The following is a 12734-nucleotide window of genomic DNA, read 5'->3' as shown; positions in this document are numbered from 1 at the left end:
ACAAATAAGGAATAACGTTTGGAACACCATTCTAAGTCTGAACTGGGTGCAAAAACCTAAAAAAACATCACTATGGGGAGATAAGGTATGCACACCAGTGACTATGTAAGGGGAATACATGAAATAGCAGAAACTGCTGTGTTCACAGTTTCTGCTATTTCATGTATTCCCCTAAGGCCCGTTTCACACGTCAGTGAAAAACACAGACGTTTTTCACTGGCGTGTAAAACACGCACATGTCCCTGCGTATGCCGTGAATCACGGCACACGTGGGTTGTCTAAGTGCAATCTGGGCTATTGGATTTTTCAAGTCAGTATTCCCACAGCAGTTTCTGCTATTTCATGTATTCCCCTTACATAGTCACTCGTGTGCATACCTTATCTCCCCATAGTGATGTTTTTTTAGGTTTTTGCACCCAGTTCAGACTTAGAATGGTGTTCCAAACGTTATTCCTTATTTTACAGATAGACAAGTGGCCGGATGGCACAACTTCAGAGGAACGAAAATGAAAAACACAATCGGTAGTATTAGCGGCACTTCCACCGAATACTGGACTTCCTCTGTTAACGGCACAGGGAGTCCTGTGGGAAACTGTCTGTGTGTGTAGGGGGCACATTGGGATAGTATGCGCAGACCAGTTGACCTCACTGAGCTGCCACAGTACGACTGGAATGGTAAGGTGGAAGCGGGATAACTGGCTCTGGCTGTGCCTTGCCGTGAATCTTGGAGCAATGGGCGCCGAATGCCTAACCCTGCCTAACCACTTCCAAATTTACATGCAGCCCTTCCAGAACCAGGAAGCAAACTGAAGCCCCCAGTCTGGCATCCCATGCAAGCAGAAGACATGCTTGATGAATAGGCATGACAGTACCCTGGAGGATGGTATGTGTGGCCAAAGGATGAAATTGACCATCTTAGAAAAATGGTCAGTCACCACCCAGATGATCTTGTTGCCCTTGGACTTAGGCAGGTCCCCAACAAAGTCCATCCCCACCATCTCCCAAAAGCAGTTAGGTACCGGGTGTGGATGCAACAGGCCTGCGGTTCTCTGCCTGGATGGATATTTGGTGGTACACAACACACGTGCCTGGATGTATTCTCACACATCCTGGCCAACAAAAGGACTTCTCTAGGAGCTCCTAAGTTATCTTAGCCGCGAGATGACCTCCTAGCTTGGAAGTGTGGGTCCAAGCTAACACCTCCACTTGCCTCTCAGGAGGCACATAGGTCTTCCTGGGGGGTACCTGGTCAAGAGACACAGGGGAGACCATCCTAAAGCTGTTAGGGGGGACAATGAGGTGAGGCTCCTCCTCCTTGTCCTCTGTGTACACAGACCTAGAAAGTACATCCGCTCGAAAGTTCTTCTCTCCCGATAAGAAATGTAGGACAAAGTCAAATGGGGAGAAGAAGAGGGACCACCTAGCTTGTCTACGGTTAAAATGTTGGGCAGACTGCAGATATAATAGATTCTTATGGTCCATGTACACCAAGAAAGGGAGCTTAGCTCCCTGAAGTAGGTGCCACCACTCGGAGAATGCCAGCTTCATGGCCAGCATCTTGAGAAGAAAAAACAAGGATGTTTTCACCCCTGGGGGTTCTTTTGGTAAAGTACCGCCCCTGCACCTACTTTGGAAGCATCCACTTCTAAGATGAAGGGCTTATCAACATCCAGATGATGGAGGATGGAATCACCTGAGAAGTGGGCTTTGATGAAGGAGAAGCAGTTGGATGTCTCCTTCGTCCAGGCCTTGGGGTTTGCACCCTTGTTGGTCAGAGCTACTAGGGGCACAACTAAGGTGAAGTGGAGTTTGAACTGGCAATAGTAATTCACGAACCCCAGGAAACACTGTACCGCCTTCAGCGACCGGGGTTTGGGCCAGTTCATAACAGCCTCCACCTTCACAGGATCCATAGCCAATCCTGAGCTGGAGATGATATAACCCAGGAAAGGTATGGACTATTGCTCGAAAATGCACTTCTCCAACTTAGCATAGAGTGCATTTTCGCGCAGCCGACCTAGTACCTGTGCCACATCCTCTTGATGAGTTGCTTTATCTGGAGAAAAGATGAAAATATCATCCAGATAAACAACTACCAAAGACTGGAGCAGATCGCGGAAGACATTATTCACGAAGTCTTGTAAAACCACAGGGGCATTACATAGTCCGAAGGGCATGACAAGAAATTCTTAGTGACTGCCGCTGGTGTTAAAGGCGGTCTTCCTTTCATCACCCCTTCGGATACAGATGAGATTGTAAGCCCCTCATAAATCCAACTTTGTGAAGTTCTTAGCCCCCCGCAATTGGTCGAACAGCTCTGAGATTAAGGGGAGAGGATACTGAGAGGCCAAGAGCGTGGAGTACACTGCACCGTGGGAGACACCGGGGTGGCTGACTGTCTGAGTTGCAGACTGCTTCACCAGGGTGGCAACATTCACAACTGGAGAGGACTGCTCAACTGCAGAAAGCCGAGCCTCCATTTCTTAGATGCACCTCTGAAGTTGTTGTATGTCCGCCATGTCCGGAGGATCTTTGGCGCGAGCATACTGTTACGCGGGAGGACGGTTAGAGCAACACTAATAACAGCTCAACCATCTCCCAAGGTCCTCTGGGCAGATGACACAGCCACAGATAGACAAGTAGCCAGACGGCATAACTTCAGAGGAACATGAAAATAAAAGCACAATCGGTGGTGTTAGAAGTACACCCACTGAGTATCGAACTTCCCCTGTTAACCTCACAGAGAGTCCTGCTGGGAACACAGGGACAGTATGCACAAACCAGTTAGCCTCACTGAGCTGCCACAGTATGACTGGAATAGTAAGGTGGAAGCGGGATAACTGGCCCTTGCTGTGCTTCGCCACGATTTTTAGAGCAACGGGCACCAGATGCCTAATCCTGCCTAATAACTTCCAGATTCACATGCAGCCCTGTCACAAACACTACAGGGCTTTTTGGTGCAATGGCTGCTATATGGTTGCACTTCTCTGTACCACAGACATCGAATGACGCTCGTGCAGCCATGGGCGTCGTCCAGGATCTTTTACAGACTAAAGAGGGCTTTACACGCAACGACATCGCTAAAGAGATGTCGTTGGGGTCATGGAATTCGTGACGCACATCTGGCCTCGTTATCTACGTCATTGCGTGTGACACATACGCGCGACCGCTAACGATCAAAAATACTCACCTAATCGTTAATCGTTGACACATCATTCAAATCCCAAATATCGTTGATGGTGCAGGACGCAGATTGTTTGTCGTTCCTGAGACAGCACACATCGCTACGTGTGACATCCCAGGAATGACGAACAACACCGTACCTGCGTCCTCCGAAAACGAGGTGGGCCTGACTTTCATTCGGCTGCTCTCTGCCTCTCCACTTCTATTGGACGCCTGCCATGTGACGTCGCTGTGACGCCGCACGAACCGCCCCCTTAAAAAAGAGGCAGTTCGCTGGCCACAGCGACGTCGGTAGGCAGGTAAGTTCGTGTGATGGGTACTAGCAATATTGCGCACCACGGGCAGCGATTTGCCTGTGATGCACAAACGACGGGGGCGGTTGCTTTCATGGGTGACATCGCTAGCAATGTCGCTGCCTGTAAAGCAGCCTTAAGCCTTGCACCAAGCCAAGCACTAGATGGCAATGGCACAGGCCGCGGCCACTGAGGGACCACCTGGGGAGACATGAGCGGTAGGGCAAAACAAGGACTTAAGGCCACTTTACACAAAGCAACATCGCTAGCGATGTTGCTGGTGAAAGCACTCGCCCCCGTCGATTGTGCATCACGGGCAAATCGCTGCTCGTGGTGCACAACATTGCTAAAACCCGTCACACGTACTTACCTGTCTAGTGACGTCGCTGTGGCCAGCGAACCACTTCCTTTCTAAGGGGGCTGTTCGTTCGACGTCACAGCGGCATCACTAAGCAGCCTCCCAACAGAAGCGAAGGGGCGGAGATGAGGGGGCCGAACGTCACGCCCACCTCCTTCCTTTCTCATTGCGGGCGGCAGCAGGTACAGTGATGTTCCTCGTTCCTGCGGTGTCACACATAGCGATGTGTGCTGCTGCAGGAACAACGAACGACATCGTACCTGCAGCAGCAACGATATTCGGGAAAGGAACGACGTGTCAACGATCAACGATATGGTGAGTAATTTTGATCGATAACGGTCGTTCCTGCGTTTCACATGCAACGACGTCACTAACAAGGCTGTATGTGCGTCATGGATTCCGCTACCCCAACGACATCTCATTAGCGATGTCGTTGCGTGTAAAGCCCGCTTTAGTCTAAGAATGAATAAAGACCTTGGACACCTGACTCCTAGCAGCCAAACACCTGGAGCAGCAGAAAGGTGGCACAGGAGAGTCAGCTGACACCACTACAGGGGATGAGGATGGGGCAGGAGCGGTTCGAGTCTCAGAAGAACCCTGAACTGTAACACTGGGTCCTGGCATATATCATTATTAGTAAGGTGGATTTTAACATTTGTTATTTGATGTAGGCAGCTTATTATGGTTAGGTCTATATATATTTTAACAGAGACAACATTTTTCTCTGTTAAAATATTTTTTTATAGATGACTCCCATCCTTGGCCCCTTTCTGGTAAATAAGTCCCCCATCCTGGTATATATGTCCAAAACCTTAGCTCCTTAATAGTAAATATGTCCCCCCATCCTGGTAATTATGTCCTCATTCTTGGCCCCTTCCTTTTAAATATTTCTCCCATCCTAATATAAATGTCCCCCCTCCTAAGCCCAATACTGTTATATATATATATATATATATATATATATATATATATATATATATATATATATATATATATATATATATCCCATTCTCATATACAGTTGAAACCAGAAGTTTCAATGCACTATCTAAAAAGACACATATGCATGTTTTTGGGATCTAACGTTAAATCAGAGTAAACCTTTCCTGTTTTAGGTCAATTAGGATTTCCTAAATTATTTATATTTTCTAAATGCCAGAATAATAAGAGAGAGAGAGAATGTTTTACTGCATTTTTTATGACTTTCTGCAAAGTTAAATGTTTACATGTACTGAGTACTATGCCATTAAACAAAATGAGAAAGCCCATAAGATGATGTCATGTCTTTGGAAGCTTCTGATAGGTTTACTGGCAACATCTGAGTTAATTAGAGACACACCTGTGGATGTATTTTATTGTACACGTGTGTAATATCATGGGAAAGTCAGCCAAGGTCTCAGGAAGAGGATTTTGGACTTGTCCAAGTCTGGTTCATCCTTGGGTGCAATTTCTAGATAACGTTAAACAATATTTTTTTTCCAAAATAAATGCCTTGGATTCCCTGGATAGACAGTTAGCAGCACGCGTCAACCGCTTCAAGTCTAAATGGCTGGAGCTGGCAGTCGAAAGTCTATTTGGTGTACCTCCAGCTCGACTTCAAATCCAACTATGAATTTTTTTAAATGCAGCAACTAGACTGCCCACCACTGGAGCAGAAAATGGGCTCCTGTGTGTGAGTTGTTAAAACAGTCAGTCTAATGGGGGCTTTACACGCTACGATATCGTTAATGTTTTGTCGTCGGGGTCAAGTTGTTAGTGACGCACATCCGGCGTCATTAACGATATCGCAGCGTGTGACACTGACCAGCGACCTTAAGCGACCTCAAAAATGGTGAAAATGCGGAAGGAGGTGGGCGGGATGTTACGTCCTGCTCATCTCCGCCCATCTGCTTTGATTGGCCGGCCGCTTAGTGACGTTGCGGTGACGTCGCTGTGATGCCAAATGTCCCTTGAAGGAGGGATTGTTCGGCAGTCACAGCGACGACAACGACCAGGTAAGTATGTGTGACGTTGCCGTAGCGATAATGTTCGCTACGGCAGCGATCACAAACAATCACATGCGCGACAGGGGCGGGTACTTACACGTTCGCTATCACTAGAAATTGCTAGCGATATCGCTACCGTGTAAAGCCCCCTTCAGAATCGGTGCCCTGCTGAAAGCACAGAGTTTGCAACTAAGGAGCCTGGGCAATCATTCAACAATGTTACCCACTTGCAAATAAGCAAAGCAGGGAGAACTTCAACAAGTCAGGCACCTGTCCCTTACAGTCCCTGACAGAAGTTGTGTCGCTTATCCATGTTATGTAAATAAAAGCTTATAACCTCACTCTAAATTCATGCATTGGTTTTATAAATTACTCTTTTGAAAGCTGAAACCCTCCCAAATTGGGTTTAAGGTTATAAAAATAAAGTTGCTGAAAAGCTGAAATATTAATCACTTAATGAACACAGAAAGGTCAGATTTTGGCAAAACAAAAGTTTTGTCGCCTTGTCATATAATGCACCCAATCCTAGTTTACATCCTCACCTGTGCTCACTAAATGATCACTTAATTAGTGGGTGTGTATAAAAAGAAGCCCAGCACCCCAGACCTTCACTTGAACTGCAACTTGACCTCTGACAACATGCCAAAAATCCACCCTGCGACCAAAGCCTTGATTATCAAGAGGCTGAAGACCAGATCCACTGCAGAGTTGACTTTCACCTTTAATGTGTATCAGAGTCAAGTACAAATAATTAAAGAAAGATTTTTGGCAGACCCCACAAGACAACTGCTCAGGAGGAACATTTTGCCGCCTCCTAGCCCTCACTACAACCATTTTAGAGCCCCAAACTTTGGCTCCTCATTAACTTGTATGGGGTTTGGTGTTTGAGATCAGGTCTGGTTGCCAAACCCGATTTTTTTTTTTTAGGGTATATGCTAGTTCTGCAAACCCGAATATCAACTAGTTCACTTATCACTACTGATGTCATTTAATTCCTGATGGCATCAGCCACAGAAGCCTATGACTAGAGTTGAACGCGGTTTGCGGTTCTCCAGTTCGCGGTTCGAGTGATTTTGGGGGGTGTTCTAGATCGAACTCGAGCTCGAGCTTTTTGCTAAAAGCTCGACAGTTCCAGTTACATTCGAGAACTATTCTATCAGCAAAAGCAGGGCTTTTTATAGCTACAGTGTGCAGGGAGCCATTGCTGTCAGCCTGCGGTAAGCTGGTAACCAAGATAAACATCGGGTATCCAAGCAAAGTGCTTTGTTTAGTAACCCGATATTTATCCTAGTTACGTGTGCAGGAAGCCGACACTTCCCCGCTCAGCTCGCTCCGCCCCCTCCTTCAAGCGGCATGTACACACACACACACACACACACACTCACACACACACTCACACTCACCTGTCCTCAACCATGCAGTCCATGACACTGACGTCCTCAGTGCCACATGGCCCCGCTAGGCTCCACCCACTTTGCACTCCGCCGCCTGCACACATGGCCCCGCTAGGCTCCGCCCACCTGCACTCTGCACACATGGCCCCGCTAGGCTCCGCCCACCTGGCACTCTGCACACATGGCCCCGCTAGGCTCCGCCCACCTGGCACTCTGCACACATGGCCCCGCTAGGCTCCACCCACCTGGCACTCTGCACACATTATTCTGCTAAGCTTCGCCCACCTGACACTCTGCACACATGGCCCCGCTAGGCTCCGTCCACCTGTCACTTTGCACACATTACCCCACTAGGCTCTGCCCACCTGGCACTCTGCACACATGGCCCACTAGGCTCCGCCCACCTCGCACTCCTCACACATTACCCCGCTCAGCTTACCTGCGGTGATGAAGTCCCGCCCTCCCGACCTCAGCGCTGTCACTGTCTTCCATGGCCGCCGCTTCACATCTGTCACTGCGGCCCGAGACTGTCACTAGCAGTGACATCACAGGCTCTCGTGATACTTGGCTGTGAAGGTCATTGAACTCAGTTACAGGTCGGCTGTCAGCAGTGCAGGAGATCGTCACCGCAGGTAATGTACCTCGCTGACAGCAGCACTTGTCATGCCAAGTCACTGCATTGCTCTCCCATCCAATGGGGAACATTCTGTTCTTCATTGACTGGAACAGTGTGGATCGTCATGGTAACCGCTTGGATTACAGCAGACCTGGATTTGTTTTTCCTTGTTTTTCTTTCTAATAAATTGGTGAAAGAAGAAATGTATTGGGCAGTGTTTTTTCAAATAAAAATGTGTTTGTTGTCTATTTTTTTTTTTTATTACTGACTGGGTTGGTGATGTCGGGTATCTGATAGACGCCTGACATCACTAACCCGAGGGCTTGATGCCAGGTGACATTACACATCTGGTATTAACCCCATATATTACCCCGTTTGCCACCGCAACAGGACACGGGATGAGCTGGGGTAAAGCACCAGGATTGGCACATCTTCTGGGGCGGCTGCGGCCTGCTATTTTTAGGCTGGGGAGAGTCCAATAACCATGGACCTCCCAAGTCTGAGAATATCAGACCCCAGCTGTCCGCATTAGCTTGGCTGGTAATCCAATTTTGGGGGGACCCCAACGTGTTTTCTTTTATTTTTTATTTAATTTAAAATAACAGCGTGGGGTGCCCTCAGTTTTGGATTACCAGACAAGGTGAAGCTGCCAGCTGTGGTCTGCAGGCTGCAGCTGTCTGCTTTACCCTAGCTGGCTACAAAAATAGGGGGAACCCCATGTAATTTTTTTTTTATTTATTTATTTTTTTGGTAAATACAAGGCTAAGCACTCCTTAGTGCCACATGAAAGGCTCCAAAGGGTGCAAAATTACAAAATGCAGGAGAGTGGGACATTATGTGTCTTTCTGCCATTATAACGACAGAAAAGACTGATATGAAGTGTAAAAATTTATGTATTTTCCCTCCAGTTTTTTGGCTGTACGCCAAAAAAACAGAAGGTGCACGGATGACATACGGACCGTATACGTGTCACGCTCCCGAAGCCTCGGCACCGCTCCTTACCCACTGATCCGGTTGCACCTGCACAGCACCGCTCCTTACCCACTGATCCGGTCCACATGTCCACCGGTCACTGCTGCCGTTCCAGCTCGTGCTTTCCTGTGTCCTGTCCCTAGTCTCATGTGTCTGACTCATGCTTCTGTATAGGGTCGGGCCGCGCCCACTCACCTGGTCTTATAGGCCCAGCACTGCTGCAGCAGGATATGACATGAGGCTGTGCTGGGTATATAAGACTGGCCTGGCCATGTGGGTGGGGCCTGATCAACATGTCTTGTAAGCCTTGTCTTGAAAGCTAAGTGCTCAGGTCCCATTGTGCCGTGTCCTGTGATCAATACTAATGCCTGACATTCCTACCCGGCACCTGTGCCAGATTCCTGCACTGTTTCCAAGAATTCTGAAGCCCCAGTGACTGTTCTACCCGTCCCCTGTAGGACGCAGTCCCTGCCACGCTAGTGCTCCGGCTACCGTGCACCCAGGCCTCCGGTGGGGTGCACAGCCCAGTGGATCCACCACCCGGACCTAACAATACGGAACGGAAACAGATGCCACACGGATGCACCCGTGAAAAAGACAGAACGTTTTTTGCGGACCGCAAAAACGGATCGGTTGTGTGAATGTAGCCTTATTCTGATCTGCCATTTATAAACAGCAGGCAGAAATAAGTGAACAGTGCCCCCCAGCGTCAAAAAATCTCCAGGGTTTTAGTGGTAGCTGAGACCCTGGAGATCATGATTCAGGCCGGTTTTTCCGATCCCCGCTCACGTGATCACCGATATACACCGTATACCGGTGATCACGTTACAGTAAATGACAGCGCCGGTAAAAAATTATTTATTTCCCATCTGGCATGAACAAACATGTCAGATGGGAGATAAATCTCCTCCCTTGTTCCCTCCGGTCCCCCGGTGTCGCCAAATTGCCCCCCCCCGACCCCCTCCCGGAAATCCAAGATAGCAGCGTGCCAGCCACATTCACCCTACTCTTCTGATTTCTGTCGCATGTGCCATGACACATGCGACAGAAAACGCCTCCCCAGGTCCTGTCAGGTCAACCCCTATAACCCCACCGGTGTTCCCCGGTGTCCCACGGTACCTGTGCAGCATTGCCCCCTCCTTCCCAATAGACATTGCCGCATGCACAGAGCGGATGTCAGCTCAGCTTCCTGTGTTCAGACACAGTGAGTGGTAAAAAACATGCATCTGTAAGCTACTGCAATGCCCTGCTCATGAGGTAAGGGACATAGTTGATCAGGAGAGCTATACTACATTTCCAAATGGAGGGATTTGCTATTTCTTTTGCCCTGCTGAATGACTACCAAACATGAGAGTCCGTTGTACGCCACAAGAAAACATGTCTAAATAGCGAGCTCTGTTTAGTATTCATTCAGCTGGATAACTGGACTTAAAGGGGTATTCCATCTCCAAGATCCTATCCCCAATATATTGTAGGTGGAATAGCAATAATATCAGCAAATACCAATATTTGGAAATGTAGAATAGTTCTCCTGATTAGGCATGCCCTTACCTCATGAGCAGGGCATTGCAGTTTTGGTAGCAACAGTTACGACATGGACTCTGCTGCTGTGGACCTGGGGAGAGTGGGTGCAGATTCATTGCACCCACACTCCTCACATGGAGGGTCTGCACTCCTAGAAAATGGGGGATACGTTCCCTGAGCGTGTCCCCCCATATTCTAGATGGTCCAGAGTCATCGTGGGACCCCCTTTTTTTTTTCCTTACAATAAATTGGTGAAAGAGGGAATGTTGTGGGGAGTGTTTTTTCAAATACATTTTTTTTCGTCCATTTGTTTTGTTAGTACTGACAGTTTGTGATGTCGGTTATCAAATAGACGCCATGACATCACAAACTGCTGGGCTTGATGTCAGGTGACCTTACAGCTGGTATCAACCCCATTTATTACCCCGTTTGCCACTGCACCAGGGCATGGGATGAGCTGGGGTGAAGCGCCAGGAGTGGCGCATCTAGTGCATGCGCCACTTCTGGGGCGCCTGCAGCCTGCTATTTTTAGGCTGTGAAGAGCCAATAACTATGGACCTTCCCACCCTGAGAATACCAGACCACAGCTGTCTGCTTTACCTTGGCTGGTGATCCAATTAGGGGGGTCTCTACTTTTTTTTGTAATTATTAATATTTATAAAATAATTATAAAAAAAGAGCCTGGGGTGACCTCCACATTGGATCCCCAACCACGGTAAAGCTGCCAGCTGTGGTTTTCAGGATACAGCCGTCTGCTTTACCCTAGCTGGCTATCAAAAATGGGGGGACCCAACGTCATTTTTTTTTAAACTATTTTTTTAAATAAAAAAAATTAATGGGCTTCCCTGTATTTTGATTGCCAGCCAAGGTAATGCCAGGCAGATGGGGGTGGCAACCCATAGCTGTCTGCTTTAACTGCACTGAGAATCAAAAATACCGTGGAGCGCTACGTCATTTTTTTTAAAGATTTATTTTTACAGCACTGTGATGTCCAGCAATCAAAATACAGGGAAGCGCATTTTGTTTTTAGTTATTTAAATAAATAATTAAAAAAAATATATATGGGCTCCTACTGCATTTTTTGTATTGCTAACTAAGGGTAATCCAAGCAGCTACTGGCTCCTAACCGCCACTGCTTGGTGTTACCTTCACTGGCAATGGAAAATCCAGGGAAGCATTTTTTTATTTTTTTTGCCAAAAAACTACAAAAAAAATGACGTGAGCTTCGCCATATTTTTGTATGCTAGCCAGGTACAGCAGGCAGGTACGGGCTGCCCCCAACCCCCAGCTGCTTATTTGCACCCGGCTGGGAACTAAAAATATAGGGAAGCCCTTTTTTTAATTATTTCATGAATTTCATGAAATAATTAAAAAAAAAACGATGTAGGCTTCGCCCCATTTTTGTGTCTAGCCGGGTACAACTATGCAGCTGGGGATTGGACCCGCAGCACAGGTTAGCCCGAGCTTTCTGGGCCCCTCTGCTGCGAATTGCAGTCCGCAGCCGCCCCAGAAAATGGCGCTCTCATAAAAGCGCCATCATCTGGCGCTGTATCCAACTCTTCCAACTGCTCTGATGCCGGTGGCTCGCTGGGTAATAATGATTTCAGTTGAAAATATACAGCTAGCCCTAACCCCATTATTACCCAGTGAACCGCCCATCACCAGGTCAGCTGGATGAGCTTCTATGAAAGTGCCATTTTCTGAGGCGGCTACAGACTGCAATTCACAGCAGAGGGGCCCAGAATGCTCAGGCCAACCTGTGCTGCAGATTCCAATCCCCAGCTGCCTAGTTGTACCTGGCTAGACGCAAAAATATGGCGAAGCCCACGTCATTTGTTTTCTAATTATTTCATGAAATTCATGAAATAATAAAAAAGGGCTTCCCTTAATTTTTGGTTCCCAGCTGGATACAAATAGGCAGCTGGGGGTTGAGGGCAGCCCGTAGCTGCCTGCTGTACCTGGCTAGCATACAAAAATATGGCGAAGCCCACATAATTTTTTCAGGGGGCAAAAAACTCCTGCATACAGTCCTGGATGGAGTAAGCTGAGCCTTGTAGTTCTGCAGCTGCTGTCTGTCTGTATGGAGAAGAGCAGACAGCAGCTGCAGAACTACAAGGCTCAGCATACTCTATCCAGGACTGTATGCAGGAGTTTTTTGCCCACCATAAAAATGACGTGGACTTCGCCATATTTTTGTATGCTAGCCAGGTACAGCAAGAAGGTACGGCTGCCGCCAACCCCCAGCTGCCTATTTGTACCTGGCTGGGAACCAAAAATGTAGGGAAGCCTGTTTTTTTAAATTATTTCACTTATTTCATGAAATAATTAAAAAACTTAAAAAATTTAAAAAATTAAAAAACTGGGCTTCACCCCATTTTTGTGTCCAGCCTGGTACAACTAGGCAACTGG

Source organism: Anomaloglossus baeobatrachus, chromosome 6 (assembly GCF_048569485.1).
Source record: "Anomaloglossus baeobatrachus isolate aAnoBae1 chromosome 6, aAnoBae1.hap1, whole genome shotgun sequence".
NCBI classification, from domain to species: domain Eukaryota; kingdom Metazoa; phylum Chordata; class Amphibia; order Anura; family Aromobatidae; genus Anomaloglossus; species Anomaloglossus baeobatrachus.
The sequence above is the reverse complement of the archived record's forward strand: the minus strand, read 5'-3'. Positions refer to the sequence as shown.